Source organism: Wyeomyia smithii, chromosome 2 (assembly GCF_029784165.1).
Source record: "Wyeomyia smithii strain HCP4-BCI-WySm-NY-G18 chromosome 2, ASM2978416v1, whole genome shotgun sequence".
Lineage (NCBI taxonomy): Eukaryota > Metazoa > Arthropoda > Insecta > Diptera > Culicidae > Wyeomyia > Wyeomyia smithii.
Window position 1 is genome coordinate 3,280,660 of NC_073695.1, and position 18,014 is coordinate 3,298,673.

Genomic DNA, 18,014 nt, shown 5'->3' on the forward strand with positions numbered 1-18,014 from the left:
TTATTTGACATAGCTTCTAATGGTTCAACACCAGTAAGTCTATGTAATTCGAGTGTACCAAACCAAGGAGGACGCTTCAAAATCATTTTCAGAATTTTATTCTGAATCCTTTGGAGCGTTTTCTTCCTTGTTGAACAGCAACTTGACCAGATCGGTACAGCATAAAGCATTGCTGGTCTAAAAATTTGTTTGTAAATCAAAAGTTTGCTCTTTAAACAAAGTTTAGAATTCCTGTTAATGAGAGGATATAAACATCTCGTATATTTGATGCACTTGGCTTGTATACTCTCAATGTGCTCTTTGAAAATAAGTTTTTTATCATAAATTACTTAACCTTGTCGGACCAACTTAAAATAACCCCATTCATCTTGACAACGTGATTATTGTTTGGCTTGAGGAAAGAAGCCCTAGGCTTATGCGGAAAAATTATCATTTGAGTTTTAGAAGCATTGGGAGAGATTTTCCACTTTTGCAAGTAGGAAGAAAAAATATCTAAACTTTTCTGCAATCGACTGCATATGACACGAAGACTTTTTCCTTTTACGGAAATGCTTGTGTCATCGCAGAACAATGACTTTGTGCATCCTGGAGGCAAATCAGGAAGATCTGAAGTGAATATGTTGTACAGGACTGGACCCAAGACTGAACCTTGAGGTACACCTGCTCTGACAGGAAATCTATCAGATTTTGAATTCTGATAGACAACCTGCAGAGTTCGATCAGTAAGATAATTTTTTAAAATTTTGATTAGGAAAATTGGAAAATTAAAAGTTTGCAATTTCGCAATCAAACCTTTATGCCAAACACTGTCGAATGCTTTTTCTATGTCTAAAAGAGCAGCTCCAGTGGAATAACCTTCAGATTTGTTAGCTCGTATCATATTAGTAACTCTGAGCAATTGATGAGTTGTGGAATGCCCATGGCGAAATCCAAACTGTTCATTTGCAAAAATTGAATTTTCGTTGATGTGTGACATCATTCGGTTAAGAATAATTCTCTTAAACAGTTTACTTATTGAAGAAAGCAAACTGATTGGTCGATAACTTGAAACTTCTGCTGGGTTCTTATCCGGTTTTAAAATGGGAGTAATTTTTGCATTGTTCCATAATTTGGGAAAATATGCAATTTTGAAGCAGCAATTGAAAATTTTCACTAAAAATTCCATTGTGCTCTCAGGGAGATGTTTGATTAGTATATTAAAGACTCCATCGTCACCAGGTGCTTTCATATTTTTGAAATTTTTAATAATTGATTTAATCTCATTCAAGTTCGTTTCAATTATTTCTGCAGGTAAAAAATTCTGGGAAGAAATTAAATCAAATTGACGTGTGACTTCATTTTCAATTGGACTCACAAAATTCAAATTTGAGTTATGAACACTCTCAAACTGCGGAGCAAGTCTTTGAGCCTTTTGTTCATTGGATACAAGAAAACGTTCACCATCTTTTAAAACTGGAATAGGCTTTGAAGGTTTCTTAAGAATCTTCGACAGCTTCCAAAATGGTTTTGAATATGGTTTTAATTTCTCAACTTTAGTCTCAAAATTTTGATTTCTAAGAAGAGTAAATCTATGTTTAATCTCTTTCTGTAAATCTTTATAAATAGTTTTAAAAACAGGGTCACGAGAACGTTGATATTGACGTCTGCGGACATTTTTCAAACGAATTAGAAGTTGAAAATTTTCGTCAATTATTGATGAATCAAATTTCACTTGAGCCTTTGGAACAGAATAATTCCTGCCATCAACAATTGCACATTTTAATGCTTCCAAAGCGGAATCAATATTCACTTCGTTTTGCAAATCAAGCTCATTATTGAAATTTCTCTCAATATATATATTATATTTATATATATTTTGTATCTTTCCCAATTAGCTTTGTTATAATTAAAAACAGAGCTCATAGGGTTTAAAACTGATTCATGTGATAAAGAAAAAGTTATTGGAAGATGGTCAGAATCAAAGTCAGCATGTGTGATCAAATCACTACATACATGACTTTGATATGTTAGCACCAAATCAATTGTTGAAGGGTTTCTTACAGAAGAAAAGCATGTAGGACTATTCGGAGACAAAATAGAATAGTATCCTGAAGAACAATCATTGAATCAAATTTTGCCATTGGAATTACTTTGAGAATTATTCCATGAACGATGTTTAGCGTTAAAATCGCCGATTATGAAAAATTTCGAACGATTTCTGGTGAGTTTTTGTAAATCACCTTTAAAATAATTTTTGAGCTCGCGTGTGCATTGAAATGGTAAATATGCTGCGGCAATAAATAAAATCCCAAGTTCAGTTTGAACTTCAATTTCCAAAGTTTCAATAACTTTCGTCTCAAGATGGGGAAGAGCACGATGTTTGATTCGGCGATGAATAACAATTGCAACTCCACCGCCGGAACCCTGAATCCTATCATATCTATGAACCACGTAATTGGGATCATATTTTAATTTTATGTTAGGTTTCAAAAATGTTTCAGTAATAATTGCAATATGCACATTATTTACTGTTAAAAAATTAAAAAGCTCATTCTCATTGGCCTTCAATGAGCGAGCATTCCAATTTAATATTTTAATTGTTTTATTTAAAATCATTGCTAAATTTTAAATTAGAAACAATTTTAATAGTAAAATTTGTGCCTATTTGAATGGCTTCAAACATTGATTTTGCCTGCAACATGGCGTTCATAAGATCGAACATTGCCTGTTGCAAAAAAGAAAGTTTACCTGCCGTAATAGGCCCCAGGCAGTTGACATTAGAAAAAATATTTTCGGCAGCAATATTAGCTGGAGTAATAGGTGTACAATTATTTTCTAGCGTGTTTTGCTTACCCATATTAACGGTCATTTTCGAACTACCAACACTAGGCGGTATAATGTTCGAACTACCTGTAACCTGTGCATAAGTTAAACGGGTATGCAAAGGAGTAGGTAAACTATGCGTCACTGGTACGCTTGGAGAATTTTGTTTTGAAGTTGGTTCAAATTGAGAAATTGAATTTTGTTTACCTTGCCTTGCCTTAACAATTGCTAAACGGACTGGGCATTGATAAAAATTTGACATATGGTTGCCGTTACAATTCGCACAGCGGAAATTTTTACTCTCTTTCACAGGACATGTGTCCTTTTTGTGAGAAGAGTCTCCACAATTAAGACATTTTTGGTCCATGTTACAGAATTTGGAACCATGGCCATAACGTTGGCAAGTACGGCATTGGGTGATATGCTTTTCTCCTCCGCCATACTTCCTATAAATTTCCCACTTTACACGCACATTATACAATGCATGTGCTTTTTCAAAAAATTTTAAGTTGTTAACCTCATTGCGGTTAAAATGAATTAAATAATTAACAAGGGAAATTCCAGTTCTCTGACTGTTTTCGCCTCGTGATTTTTGTTTCATTAGAATTACTTGGGTAGGGGCTATGCCAAGTAATTCTGTTAAAGTAAGTTTGATCTCATCAACGGTTTGATCGTTGGTGAGACCTTTCAAGACAACCTTGAACGGCTTGGCGTTCTTGGTGTCATATGTAAAAAATTTGTACATCTTGTCAGTTAAATACTGAACAAGACGATCACGACCCTTTACTGAGTCGGCTAATAAGCGGCATTCACCTCTACGGCCAATTTGATAGGTAACTTTAACGTCAGAAACAAACGTTGAAAGTTCCTTTTTGAATATATTAAATTCAGAAGAAATAGTTACCACAATAGGTGGAACTTTCTCCTTTTTTAAAGATTTTATATTTTGTATAGTTTCATTATTGGTAACTTCCATTTCACCAGCTTCTTGCTCAGGCAAAATATCAAAAGGATTGTCACTACAGACACTCGATGTGTCAGAAAGAGATGCCTCTCTTTTCCTCCCCGCAGCGATGCGAGGTTTCTTTTTCCGTCCAGCCATTTCAGGTGATACGAAAAAAGTTAAAACAAATGTTAAATTCAAAAGTAGGTAGTCTTGAGAAAGACTGATGGGAAATAACTTTCAGGTAGTCTTTAAAAGACACACTGACAAAACACAAACTTTGAAGCTATAGGCAGTCAAAGACCAGTCCACAAGCAACCGAAAAAACGTCTGATCTGTAGGACAGTTCAAGACGCACTCGAACGCGGTCATCAAGTAGACGCTATCATACCGACCTCTAAACCACGAGATTGCTTTGGCAAAATACGACAAAATAGGAATTAATGACAACCTCCTAATTTGGCTTCGCTCCTACTTGACTGGCAGAACTATGTCTGTAAAACTCGGTGATTTTATTTCGTCCCCCTTCTGTGTTACATCCGGCGTTCCTCAAGGCAGTCACCTCGGACCATTCCTTTCCTACTGTTTATAAACGATGTGAATTTGCTTTTCAAATGTATGAAATTCTCTTACGCTGACGGTTTAAAACTCTACAACACAATAAAAAACATTCAAGACGCCCAGATGCTGCAACATGATTTGGAAGCCTTCGATAGTTGGTGCCGAATTAACAGGATGTCACTTAATGTGTCTAAGTGCTCAGCTATCTCCTTCGGTCGGAAACATGGCATGTATCGTCACGAGTACAGCTTACAAGGTACTGTTTTGAGTCGCGAAACGGTAGTTAGGGATCTGGGAGTTATGCTCGATTCGAAGCTTCAAGGACCATGCAGCTTACATAGTTTCAAAGGCTTCATCGCAATTGGGATTTCTGTTTCGCTTCGCTAAAAACTTCAAAAATGTGCACTGCCTTAAAGCGCACTATTGCTCTCTGGTTCGTCCAATATTGGAATACTCCGCTGTTGTATGGTGTCCTTTCTACCAAGACACAATTGCGAGGATTTCAGACGGTTTCCTTGGCGTAACTCGCGTAACCTACCAAACTATGAGGCGTGTTTCGTTGGAGACCTTCTTCAGGAAATCATCGATTGCCCTTTTCTACTCGGCCTTCTTGATATGAACGCTAAACGACGCAATCTCCGTTTACACACGTTTCTAACTACCCAACCTGCAAGAACTAACTATGCTCTAAATGAACCAGTGTCAGAATGTGTCGTGTCTTTAACAGCTGCTACGAAGTATTTGATTTCAACGCGTCCCGTGATAAAAACGGACGATGCTTGAGAAACTTTCTGTGTTAGTTTAGTTGGTAATTAAGTAATTGTCATTAGAGTAAGAATTTCTATCTGTTGACAAATAAATATATGTTAATGACATTCCTTATTCTTTTGATTGTTGTATTGAATGAGATGTTCGGGAATAAATTAGTAATATTCTGCTCCTACAGACACGGTTTTATGATTTTATGAATTTCTTGAAGCGTTACGAGCGTTTTTTATCTGTTCATGTGAGAAGGGATACAAACTCGACTGTAAACACTGCCTTGAAAGGTGCTGTACGAAGGGCAGTTTAGTATTTCGTCAAGAAGACTCCGAGATATTTGACGTTATCTGAAGGATCCAAAAGCTTACCTCTCAATCTTATATTATTCAATACAAACTATTTCCTACGTTCAAGTTGAACGATGATTGTTTTTGAAGGATTTATATTCAAGCCTTTCCTTTTGTGCCACGAAAGAGAGAAATTTGAGGCATTACAATAGATATTTTCAGCTGGTGTTCTTTCGTATGCATTTTAATGGATGACTTCTGGTATACAGTTTTTTTACCTAACAGTAAACAATACGATGGCTTTTCGAGAAGCAATGCTTATACGGCATATTTCAATGCTTGTTGGTTGATTTTCGATCTAACGACTGACAAAATAATTGTCTAAATTTTAGATCACATGTCTAATATGAAAACACTCTAGTTACAGAGCCCAACACTTCATGCAGTAAATTCTGCTATGATACTCAAAATACGTCGCAACTACTGACCATACTTCGAAGTAGGAGCATAAACTAGGATAACTGAAACTACTTTTAATCCACGTTGAAACGGCAGTCACGCAGAGCAAAAACGCAATTCGCAATTTATAGAGTTCAAGCATTCAGTCTGCTCATAGCGAGTATATACCATATTTAAATTTGCAATTAAATCTATTCGTGAACTCTCTCGTGGAAACCGTCTCAAGTTCAAATTAAAACGCAACATAATAACAGTGATTCTGAGAGTGAAATCAATGTTAATTGAATTAAATCATATAATGATGACATTATAATACACCTCAATCATTATGCACTTCTGAATTTAGGCTATCAACGATTAATTACCAGACCAGCGCATTTCGAAGAGAAAAGAAACATATAGCAAAATAGCTCTACAGCATATTGCTTTTCGAAGCGGACCGGTAACCGGTCTCGTCACGGTTGCTACCTTTGGCTTTGTAGCTCAAATATGGTATGTTACCACACACCAGGACCGACCCTTCCTTGCTTCGTCTCTCACCCCAATATGTGCTACGATTGATTGCGGTCCGTCCGCGGGAAGGCAAATCAAGCAACACACAGCAACAACCGTCGAACAATTTGAGGGACAATAATTATTTTCCGATGATCAGATGATCAACAAGCGACAAGCGCGCGGCTGATCGGTGCCGACGGGTGCCTTGCAAAAGGGTTCCAAGAAATTGCAGGCACCTGGCTCGGCTCTGACCGGTTGTGAATCTTCCTTGGCTGGTTGAAAAGTGGCAAAGTGTGTTTGTATGACACACGTGATCATCACAGATGCAGACTAGTTTCCCTGCTGGAAGCGGAGGGTGCTGTGCAAGTGGAAGTTGACTTCAACTCGCTTTGAGGCTGCCCTTAATAGCTGCTGCTGACTGCCGATCAAAGATCAGATGATGTACGACGACGTGAACGTCAGTCACTACGAAATTGTCACAATTGTGTGTCAGAAGGTACAACGGTTACGACAGGCGTGTGTAGGCAAAACATGCGACTTGGTTAGAAAAACTATTCGTGCAGAACACCTAGAGGCTATTCGATTGAGTTTCTAAACTTATTTTTCAAGTGATTTCAACAATCGCACAACATAGAAACCCGTCCGTTGTCTTATACCATTCAAATTGAGTTTCAATCTTGATTTGACTTGATCCACAAATCAAATCGAAACCAATGAATGCGGTAGTAATTGGTACGGAATGAAGGTATGCACACATATCCAAGGTTCGAGCGGACAACTCTCCCCTGCTGCCCGGACGGAGTGTTGTTCTAGTCCGCCAGACCTTGAACTATAATGCATTCAAACAATCCGGTCTAACTCTCCTTGTTTGCCGTCATTGTCGCCAAAGATCCGTTCGACCGTAAATCCCGCACCGTCCCCGCACCAACAAACAGCACAAGCAAGTTCTCAGATTTATCGAGCTTCGGCACAGCGCAACGCTTGAGGAAGGGCAGAGCAGAGTTAGAAGGTGTTGCGCAGTACGGCCGTCTGATTCGTCGGTAGAAAGAGAGAGGAGTTCAACTGACTTTCAAGGTTAAAGTTTTAGTATTTTTTTCCGACACTTCATTGATCATGCTGTGTGTGCATATTGCTGTACGCTGGCTCTGAGTGCCGGAATTCTTAGCTCCGTGGGACGTCTTCGGCGTTCGGGAAGCGTTCATCAAGTAGGCCTGGGTGGCACGCAAAGTCAGCCGGCGTGGGTCTCAAGCTGCTTAAAACAATTGTTTCCAGTACGATCGAGTAATGATCGAGGGTATAATTGTGTGCAGCAAAAAAACGCACCCGACCATGATTCTTTGAATTTAGTCACTCTACTTCAACAGAAGCTACTGTTAAATGAAGAGATTTTCTATTAGTCAAAAATCACTCGACAAAATCAAGCCGCGAGATTTCGATTAATCTGAGCCGTCCAGTTTGCAAATTATCCAAAACAGCCGATTTCACGAAACAAGGGAGAAAATGCAAATCTTCAAGTGATCCTCTCACCTCTCGCTTCTCGCCTTGTGTGTGTGCGCGATGGTGAAAAAAGTAACATCCCAAAGTCAGACAGGTTGAACAAAAATGTTCGATTTTCGTTCGAAACAGGTTTGCCGCTGGCTCAAGTCTCCCTCCCCCTGCCCCTGACCGGCGCAACGATCGTCGCGCCTATGCTGATTGTTTCGCTTATAAGCTTTCACCTTGACGGAATTCGAAATCGACAAAAGACAGTTATTAATAAACTTCATTCCAATGAGTATCCTCTCGAGGTCCCACAAACAGACCCCCGCAGCCCGGCGGCGCTGCAAGGTGAACTATTGCTGGAGTCCAAACTTAGTTGTTGAAAACAATAATAATGCGAACGACGACGACAGCGATGAGAAAGAGGTTGATAAAAGTGCCGATCTCTTCACCACTTGTCGAAACCTAGAGCTTCAGAGCTCTAATCGACTATAACTCATGGGTATTTAAAAATCTCATCACCCTGGCTGGAAAGCAGCAGGAATGCATACCCCGAGTAGATCAACAAGTTACGTATTCACGCACGTACTCCGTTCGAAGCACTGTTGCACAGAGTAAGTTTAGTCTGGGTGTGATCGAAGTTAGATTTGAATTTAAAACGGAAAATAAAATGTGACTTTTTTTAGCTGTTCATACAAAACCATATTTCCATAACCACAACTTTCACAGAGAAAAATTTTCGTATTTATTGACTATCAATTTTTTTTTGTATTTTGACTCCACAGTTTTTTGACTTTAAGAATTTTTTACCTTTGGGTTTTTCGATATTTTGAAAAAAGTTAGAATATTAAAAGGCCCAAAGATAAAAAAAAAATCTAAAAGTTTCCATTTTTAATTTAAGACTTCTTAATTTTCAATTTCAATTATTCGGGTTTTTGATTTCTTGTTTCTTTGACTCTTTGATTTTTTACCTGTTGAATTTCGATTTTTGATGCATTTAGTGTCATTTTTGTCACTTTTGGCTGCTTGTTTTATTATTTTCTACTTTTTGATTCTAACTTGTAGGCTTTGTTACTTACTGTCTTTTTGACTGATGTTTTGACATATATGCATTTGGATTTTTAAACTTGTTGTCTTTTGTTTTTTTTTCGGCCTCGTGGCTTTTTGACTTTTGACTTGTTAATTTTCCGAATTTCTGAATCACTCACTTTTTTTTGTTCTTTTGCACTTCTCAACTTTTCAAGTTCTTATCTTTGAGAAATTTTTTTAATTTTCAGCGTTTAATTCATGACGCTTCAAATTCTTAGATTTTATTTAATTTTTTCAAGCCTCTAAGTTCTTTTTTTGACATTTAAATTTTTTTATCTTTGAAAATTCAACCAGTCCAATTTTTCATTGACTTTTCGGTTTTCTGATTAATGTCCATCTATTTCTTGTTTTTTTTTTTTTTATTTTTTTTTTTAAATTTTTTATTTTGTAACCTATTGTTTCTTCCACTTACTGATGTTTTGACGATAACACATTTCAATTTTTTACGTTCTTGACTTTTTGTTCTTTCGACCTTCTTGAAATCTTGACTTTTTGACTTCTAAAATTTCAAATTAAAAAAAAATAAAAACTTTTTAACTTCCTACACTTTTAGTTTTTTTTTGTTCTTCCTTTAAGTTTTTCGCTGTTCAAGTTTGAGTTTTTGAAGCTTCCAATTTTAACTTTTTTGAACGTTTTAACTTCATGGCTCTTTGATTAGGACTTTTTTGATCTTTGATTTTTTTGTCCTTTTTTCTCTGACTTTTCGATTTTCTGATTAATTTCTTTTGGATTTATCAACTTTTTATTTTTGATAGGACTTGTACATTTTTTCACGTTGCTCTTTTGACTGCTTAGTTTATTGTTTTTGTTTGACTTGTTGACTTTTGACATTTTTACCTTTTGTATTTTCAAGTTCTTTTATTCATTTTTTTTTTTGAGTTCTCGACGTTTCAATATTTTTTACCTGTTTATTTTCATTTGTGTGTATGTGCTTTTTACTTTGAGGTTTCTTAACTTTTTTGACTTTTTATTTATTTGACGTTTATACGCTTCTTCACTTTCAACTTGTTAACTTCGTAATTGAGTGACATTTTTGTCACTTTTGGCTTTAAAATTTTTCAATTTTCCGATTCTTTTAAACTTTGTAACTTTTTTTTTCGTTCCGATGTTTTGACGATTTCATATTTCGACTTTTTACCTTTTTGATTTTTTGTTCTTTTGACCTTTCCAATTCTTAAATTTTTTCAATTTTTTCAAGCCTTTTAGTTCTTTTTTTGACATTTTAATTTTTTTAACTTGGAAAATTTAACCAGTCCAAGTTTTCTTCGACTTTTCGATTTTCTGACTAATGTCCATCGATCTCTTGTTTTTTTTTCGATTTTCTTTTTTTTAATTTTTTTTTTTTGTAACTTATTATTTTTTCGACTTACTGATGTTTTGACGATAACACATGACTTTTGTTCTTTCGACCTTCTTGGAATCTTGACTTTTTGACTTTTTAAATTTCATAAGTTCTGGCTTCTTAATTTTTTTTTCTTTGTTTTTCAACACTTTACTATATTTTGACCTCCTTACATTTTTATTTTTTTTCAGCTTGACGCTTTTAGACGCTTTTTATCTTTGACTTAGCAACTTTATGTTTGCTTTACTTCCTTAATTTTTGTACTTTTTGATTGTTTGCTCTTTTGACTACTCAGCTTATTGGTTTTTGTTTGATTTCATGACTTTTTGAGTTAATTTTTTTCTATTTTTTCTTGACGTTTCATATTCTAACTTTTTAAACTTCTGTGTTTTACATTTTGTTTTTAAAGTTTTTTTAATTTTTCGATTTTTTTTCTTTTTATTGTTTGATTTTACTCCTTCTTGACATTTTGTTTGTATATTTAACCTTTTTCGACTTTTTGAAATTTTTGTCTTCTGAGCTTTTTTATTTTTTGTTTTTTTTTACATTTTACTACTTTTCGATTCCCTAACTTTTTGATTTCTTCTTAGCTTGACGTTCTTTAATACTTAAAACTACAATTGTTGGATTTTTAGATTTTTGTGCTTTGATAACTTTTCTGTTTCAGATTTTGAAGCTTTTTATTTTTTTATCTTTTAACGTTTTACCTGTAAATTTTTTTTTTCTTTGAATTTTAGATTTTTTGCATTTTGTCTTTTTGAATTATTATCTTTGTTATTTTTTCACTTTCACAATTTGCAACTTCTTGATTTTTTGCTGTTTCGATCTCTTTTAAACTTATTGGTTTTGTTTGGTTTTTGATTTTTTTTGTTTTTCTCCTATTTTTTGGCTGCTTAACGCTTCAAATTCTTAAGTGTTTGGTCCTTTGGGTTTTCAAATTAAGTGGTTTCTTATTCATTTAATTTTTTTTTTTTCATTTTAACCTTTTCGATTGTTTGATTATTCACCTTTTTGACTTCTCGACTTTCTGTTCTTATTGGCTTTTTGACATATCGTACTTCCAACCTTTTGCGTCTTGTCTTCTTAACTTAAGTCGAAAGACTTTTTAACTTGCTGAATTTCTGACTTTGTCTTGTACACTTTACTACTTTTTAATCCCCTAACATTTTTTATTTTATTGACCTTAACGTAATTTGACGCCTTTTACAATAATTTATAGATTTTTAAAATAAATGTGGCTCCTTAACTTTCTGGTTTTTGATTTGAAACCGTTTTTACTTTTTGAAAAATTTACCTGTTAATTTTTCCTTTTCACGTTTCTATTCTTTGTCTTTTTGTATTTTGACTTCATATATTTATGTTTTGTTTTGCTTTAGAAACTTTTTTCCTTTTTAATTACAACTCTTTTGACTGTTTAGCTCATTGTTTCTGTTTAATTCCTTGACTTTTTGGTACCTTAACATTTCTTTTTGCTTATATTTTATAACTTCTTGACGCTTCAAATCTTATTTGGGCTTTTGTACTTTTGACTTCTTGGTTTCTAAGCTTTTTTATTTTCTTTTATTTTTGCCTTCATAACTTTTTAACTTGGTTTTGACTTCTTTTTGTTTTACTTTCTAACATTTTACTTTTTTTTTATTTTTACAATGTCCAGCTTTTATGGTTTCTTCTACTTTCCAACTTTCAGAGTTCTTAACTTTTCAACTTTTTTTTACACTTATTTTACATCCATTATTTTTCGACTTCTTATCCTCTTGACTTCTTATTATTTTAAAGCTTTTCGATTTTTTTAAATTTTTGACTTCTCAACTTCTTATGTTTTTGAATTTATAACTTCTTAACTTCCTAACTTTTTGACCTTTTCCCTGTTTGGTTTTGACTCCTTTTCCTTTCAGTTATTTGACTTTTGGACTTCTTATTTTTGTCTTAATTTTTTTATTTTTTCTCTTTTTTGTTATATTTATATTTCGACTCTTTGCCATTTTTGTTTTGTTCCGCGTTTTGATCTCAATTTTTTTCTTTTATTTTTCGATCACTTTTTCACCTTTTCACTTTTTTACTTTTCACCTTTCTGACTGATAAGCTAATTGTTTTGTTTAACTTTTTGACTTTTTGAATACTATACTTTTTGTTTTTCTTTTAGCTTGTGGGTTTTCTACTTTCTGGTTTCTCAACTTTTATAATTTTTTGATTTGTGCTTTTTCGATTGATTTTCGACCAGTTTGACTTCTTGACTTTTTGACTTTCTGTTCCTTTTAGCTTTTTGACATTTTGTTGTTTCAACCTTCTGGCGTCTTCATTTTTTGACTTCTTTTTAAATTTTTGACATTCCAACTATTTTATTTCTTTGTTCTAAAAGACTTCACTAACTTTTTGTTTTTATTTAGCTAGACTTTTCGATTTTCTGAGTTTTGTCTTTTTGAATTATTAGATTTACATTTTTTTACTCTCACAACTTTCTGTCTCTTTGACTGTTCGCTCTTTTTTACTGAATTTAAATTTTCAACATTTTTTTGGGTTTTTACCTTTATGTTTTTTTTGACTTCTTTACGTTTTTTTTTCTTGACTTTTAAGTTTTCCTAACTTAATCTCCCAGCTGGTCTCGAGGTACGATGCTGGCCTGACAAGCCAGTCATCGTATGTTCGAGTCCCGGCTCGGGAGAGACAGTTAGTGTCACAGTCAGTAGGAGGATCGTAGCGCTAGCCCCGCAATTGTCCTGTACACTTAACAGTCGGCTGCGAAGTCTGTGTATAGTAAAACAGAAGGTCGAATTCCGATACGGAATGTAGCACCTAGGCTTTTTTTTAGTATCTTAACTTATCTATTTTCATCTTCTCCATTGTTTGATTTTTTACCTTTATGACTTTTTGGACTTTTAAGTTTTTGTCTTTTTACGTTTTGCTTTTTTTTTCACTGAGAATGGCTTGCTACTCCTAGGCACCATTTTGACGGTTCTTTGTGCACTTTCAGCTGATTCTGGTCAATCGCGGGCAACACACGGGCGATCAAATATGCTATGCTATGCTTCACGTTTTGCTTTTTTTAACATTCTGTTCTTTTTAATTTTTTTACCCTTTTGCGTCTCAATTTTTTAAGTGCTGGTCATTTTTGACTTTCTAATTTGTAGATTTCTAAGCCTTTTAATTTTTTGGCTTGCTAACGTTTTAATTTCTTTTATTTTTGTTTTTACTTTTTTGATGTTTACTTATGACTTTGATGTTTTTGATATTTAAACTTTTTGACTTTTCATTCCTTTGTGTCTTTAGTTTTTTGGCGTTTCGACTTTCACACTTTTTGATTCTCCAATTTTTTGACTCCTCAACTTTCATTTTTCTTTTTTGAGTTTTTGCTTTTCAAGTTTTTGATTTTTCAGTTTCTTGCTCTGTTCGACCTCTTTCTTTTCTTTTCAGTTATATGACTTTTCGGCCTCTTATTTTACTTTTACTTTTTCGCTTTGATGTTATTTTTTTGATCTTTCTTTTCAAATATTTTCACCTTTCGACTTTTTTAAATTTTTTTTTTTTTTACGTTTTTACTTTTTAGAATTTGGCTCTCTTGCACATTTCGGCTTATTACCTTCTAGACTTTTTGTTTTTTTGACCTTTTAGCCTCTTGACTTTTCGACTTCTTAATTTCGAAATCTTGGCTGCCTAACTTTTTTTTTTTCTTTGTTCTTTTACACTTTACTACGCCTTCACTACTATATTTTTTTTCGACGTTTTTTGACGCTTTCTACAATTTTTGATTTTTCTGTGGCTCCCTAAATCTTTAATTTTTGGGCTATTTAATTGTTTTATCTTTTAATGTTGTACCAGTTCAATTTTTTTTTCTTTAGCATTTCTGACATTTGTTTTTTAGACTTATTAAATTTATGTTTTTTTTCTTACTTTCACAATTATAAAATTTTTTACTTTCTACGCTTTTGACTGTTAAGCTTACTGTTTTTGTTTGATTTCTGGGTTTTTCGAGTTCTTAACTTGTTTTTATTTTTTAACTTGACGTTTCAAATTCTCAAATAATGGACTTTTTGAGTTTCTAATTTTTGGTTTTCTTAACCTTTTTTTTTTATTTTTCATCTTCCGATTGTGACTCCAAGTTTGTGACTTTAAAACGTTTTGGGTTCTTTTTTGAGATTTTTTTAGCTTTTGTTTTTTTATCTAATTTTTTGACTTATTAATCTTTTGATTTTTTGGCTTACTGACATTTTGATTCTTGCACTTCTTGATTTTTTATTTTTCCACTTTTTCAACTGATTGTATTTTATTTTTTGACTCTTCAGTTTCTTGACTTTCACACTTTTGAATTTTCAAATTTTTCGACTTTTCAACTTTTGCTTTCCATTTTTGAATATTTGCCTTACCTTGAACTTCTTGACTTTTCCATTTTTCTCTGTTTGACTTTTTGTTTTCTTCTTTTCAGTAATTTGACTTGTTGATCTCGTTTTTTTTTACTTTTTCGCTTTGATGTTTACATATTTTTGTGTTTTTTAAAGATTTCAACCTTTTAACCTCTTCGATTTTTGTTTCTTCCTTTGACGTTTTTTCATTTTAACTCTCACTTTTAATCTATATTTTTTATTATTAAACTTTTTTTTTGTTTTTCACCATTTTGATCTCAAACACCTTGTGACTTCTTAATATTTTCATCTTTGAACATGTTAGCTTTAACTTTTTTTGACTTTTTGACTATACAATTTTGTAACTTTTTAACTTTTTGATTTTTTTTTTTTATTTTCTCTAGTTTCAGTTCCTAGGCTTTTTGTATTTTTCGATTTTTTGACTTTTTACCATTTCGATTTTTCGAATAGATTCTTTAATTTTTTACTATTTTAAAATCCACGAGTTTTTCAGTTCGCAAAGTTTTCGCTTCGCTAACTATATACATTGTCTGCTTTAATGAACATTTTCAAACTTACTTTATATTTTTTATATACATTCGTTTGTTGATATTTTTAATACAATTGACAGTTTGGAATTTTAATTCTGACTTTTATTTCTATTGCTCTTTGATGTTAGTCTTTATGACATACTAGTTTCGTGATGTGCTGATAAACACATGATGCATGCTTTTCAAAATTTGTTCACCTTTATTTTCCACAGCTCTAAGGCAAACCTGTGTTGACAACTGATCGATCCGAACGAAAAAAGGACTTGTCCTGGAGCTCAAACTGGGAAAAACGGAAGATTATAGCTTTTTCAACCGTTATGAATTTTGGTGCCTCTATCCAAGCCGAATGTGCGTCAAGTGTTCATAGATTCAAATGAAGTTTTCCCATAAGCAAACGTATATGCGACGAACCCGGCGAGAAATCACTCTGAGTGCTTTTGACGCATTTTCGAGCTTGCTTGTAGCATCCAAATACACAGGAATGGTTATATAGCTATAATATTTAATTTTTTCCAGTTTGGGCTCTAAGACTATTTTTTGCTTTAGTTTATTTGTTCGTTTACTCCGAATTTTTTTATTCTACTTTTGTAATTTTTTTTTCCTTTGTAATTTTACGTGACTAGTAATAAACTTCTTTTGCATAAAAAAACATTCATAGTGATTATATTTTTTATAGTTATGTTGAAAGCAGCCGAATTATTCTGCACAATTTATAAACAGCTTTGTGTTCAAATGGCGAATGAATAAACCAGACATTAAAACAAGGCTCAAACACGCATCTAACATAAAACGTTAACAGTTTCATTCCTGATTAAGGAGAAAGCAATGCAATAACAATCACAACGGTAATGCCACCCCATGCAAAGCATCCAAACAAACCAAACAATAATATTTGATCGATGACCTGAAGGTGCCCCTGCCGACGGTATCACGGCAAAACATTTAACACACGCTTCACACGAATCGATTGGCCGTCGTCACACACTACTGATTCGAAGTTCGCTGGCTCTCCCTCAGCGCCTGCTTGGGTCTCGAAGCCAGAAGGGAGGCCAGTAAAAATATTGATGATGTAATGTTCAATCGATTTCGCACTCTTAGGTTGCCTCGATCATCGGTCACCGCGCCTGCTCCCGTTTCCCACTCCGTGTGACGAGATAAATTAAAACAGTATTTTTTCCTTCATTCAATATTAATTAGCCTCCGCAATAGGTACGATTTGCGGATAACCTAAATTGCGCGTACGACTTTTGCGCACTGATCACGACATTCCACTCCTTCGAAGTACGGGTTTATACTCTCTCGGTTAATTTTAAAAAGGTAAAATAACAGCGTACACTGCAGCAGCCGCAGCAACAGCAACAGGTTGCACTAGCTCTTCCCCTCTCTCTCTCGTCATAACCTCGATGAATATGGCCTGTTTACTTTTCCCACATAACAACCAGACAACAAATGGCGCGCGCTCAACTGAATTAAAGTCATTTCCACATCAAGCCAAACTTTTCCGAACAAACACTCAAATTAAGCCCGACATTACACAAGTCACTAGCGGCCACATGATCTGCGCCTCCAATGTTTCTTCCTCTGTCATCCAAAAATACGATCTGCCATACTCACTTTTCCACTTTACCGCCCGCTACCACCTACTCTCCGCGAGGGGGATGGGTCACCGAAGCAATCGAAGCAAACAACACAACACCACAGCAGGAGGAAAAAAACCGATTCACCAAAAACCACAGCAGGCGACACGGACACGGAAGCAAGCACACGAGCGCAAAAGAGGTTCGACCACAACAAGATCTTGAGCTCAACTGAGCCGCGCTGCAGTTCAGCAGAAGTCGATCCGCTACCGTTTTTCAGCCCCAAAAGTCGCAGGCCAGACCAAGCAGCAGGGGAAGTAGCACCGCGCTAAGAATCTTGCAAGACTGCGACTTCATCACTACCACACCTCTGTAACTAGCTGTGTGTAAGCGAGTGTGGTTTTGTAGCCACAACGAGCGGAGTTGAAGTCCTAGCTTTAAGGGTGATATGCATATGGTTTTGAAAATGTTACCACTAATATACTGAAAGGTACTGCATCAAATTTCGAACACTTAAGCTGTGGTGTAAATTATTGCACTAAAAATCAATGAAAAATGAATTTTCTCGTTTTGTTGCAATTGAGTGCTATTTAGGTATATAGGTTCTAACATGTTTTGTACATGAAAACAAACAGAATTTAGAATTCAGCATTGATTCAATCTCCGAACACTTCAATGTTATGTTTAAGAGGTAGATAGGCAAACCGTCTAAATACTGACCGTCACTTCTTCAATTCCTTGAAGTTATCCTACACTTAAGAGCTACACATCACTGGCAAAGGACATTCCAGGGAATGAAATATACTTTTTGTTACACTAGCTATGATAAATCGATTTTTATTCTGAAGTGTTCGAAGTTTGAATCAAAACGGTACTTTTTTTGATTCTTAAAATTTTTACGATGCACGGTGTTGGAACTATGAGTTTTAGATTTGTATTTGGACAAATTAAACGAAAAAAATAATAAGGTTCTCTTGGAAATACTAGCGATCCTTTTTTTTTTAATTCATTTGCATTCCTAAAACCATAAACTCCCGATAATTTACAAATAATAATAATTGAATAGTTCAAAGTTAATACTCAACGAAAAGTTATGAATGCAGTTTCAATGTGTACACAATATGCTGTGTTGTCAAAATAACACATATATCAAAATAACTGCAAATTTATAGAGCATTTGATGGATTAGCACGTCGACACATAGAATAATTCTGCACAAATGGTGTTCTGAACCGCTATTTTTGCACCAATTGGTAAAAATCGCAAAATGTATACCTCCGAGTTCTCAGTTTTTCAACGCTGTACGGAGGACTTCCTTAGTATTCCTGTG

General features: G+C 34.4%; 1 protein-coding gene across 1 annotated transcript in view; it reads right to left on the bottom strand.

Annotated features, from left to right (window-relative positions):
* LOC129726064 (uncharacterized) overlaps positions 1–16,926 on the bottom strand; it is a 139,047-nt gene extending 122,121 nt beyond the window's left edge. The window contains exon 1 of the mRNA XM_055682658.1: positions 16,722–16,926. The gene's annotated coding sequence lies outside the window, so the exon portion shown is untranslated. The remainder of the gene's footprint in view (positions 1–16,721) is intronic.
* Between the last annotated feature and the right edge of the window lie 1,088 nt (positions 16,927–18,014).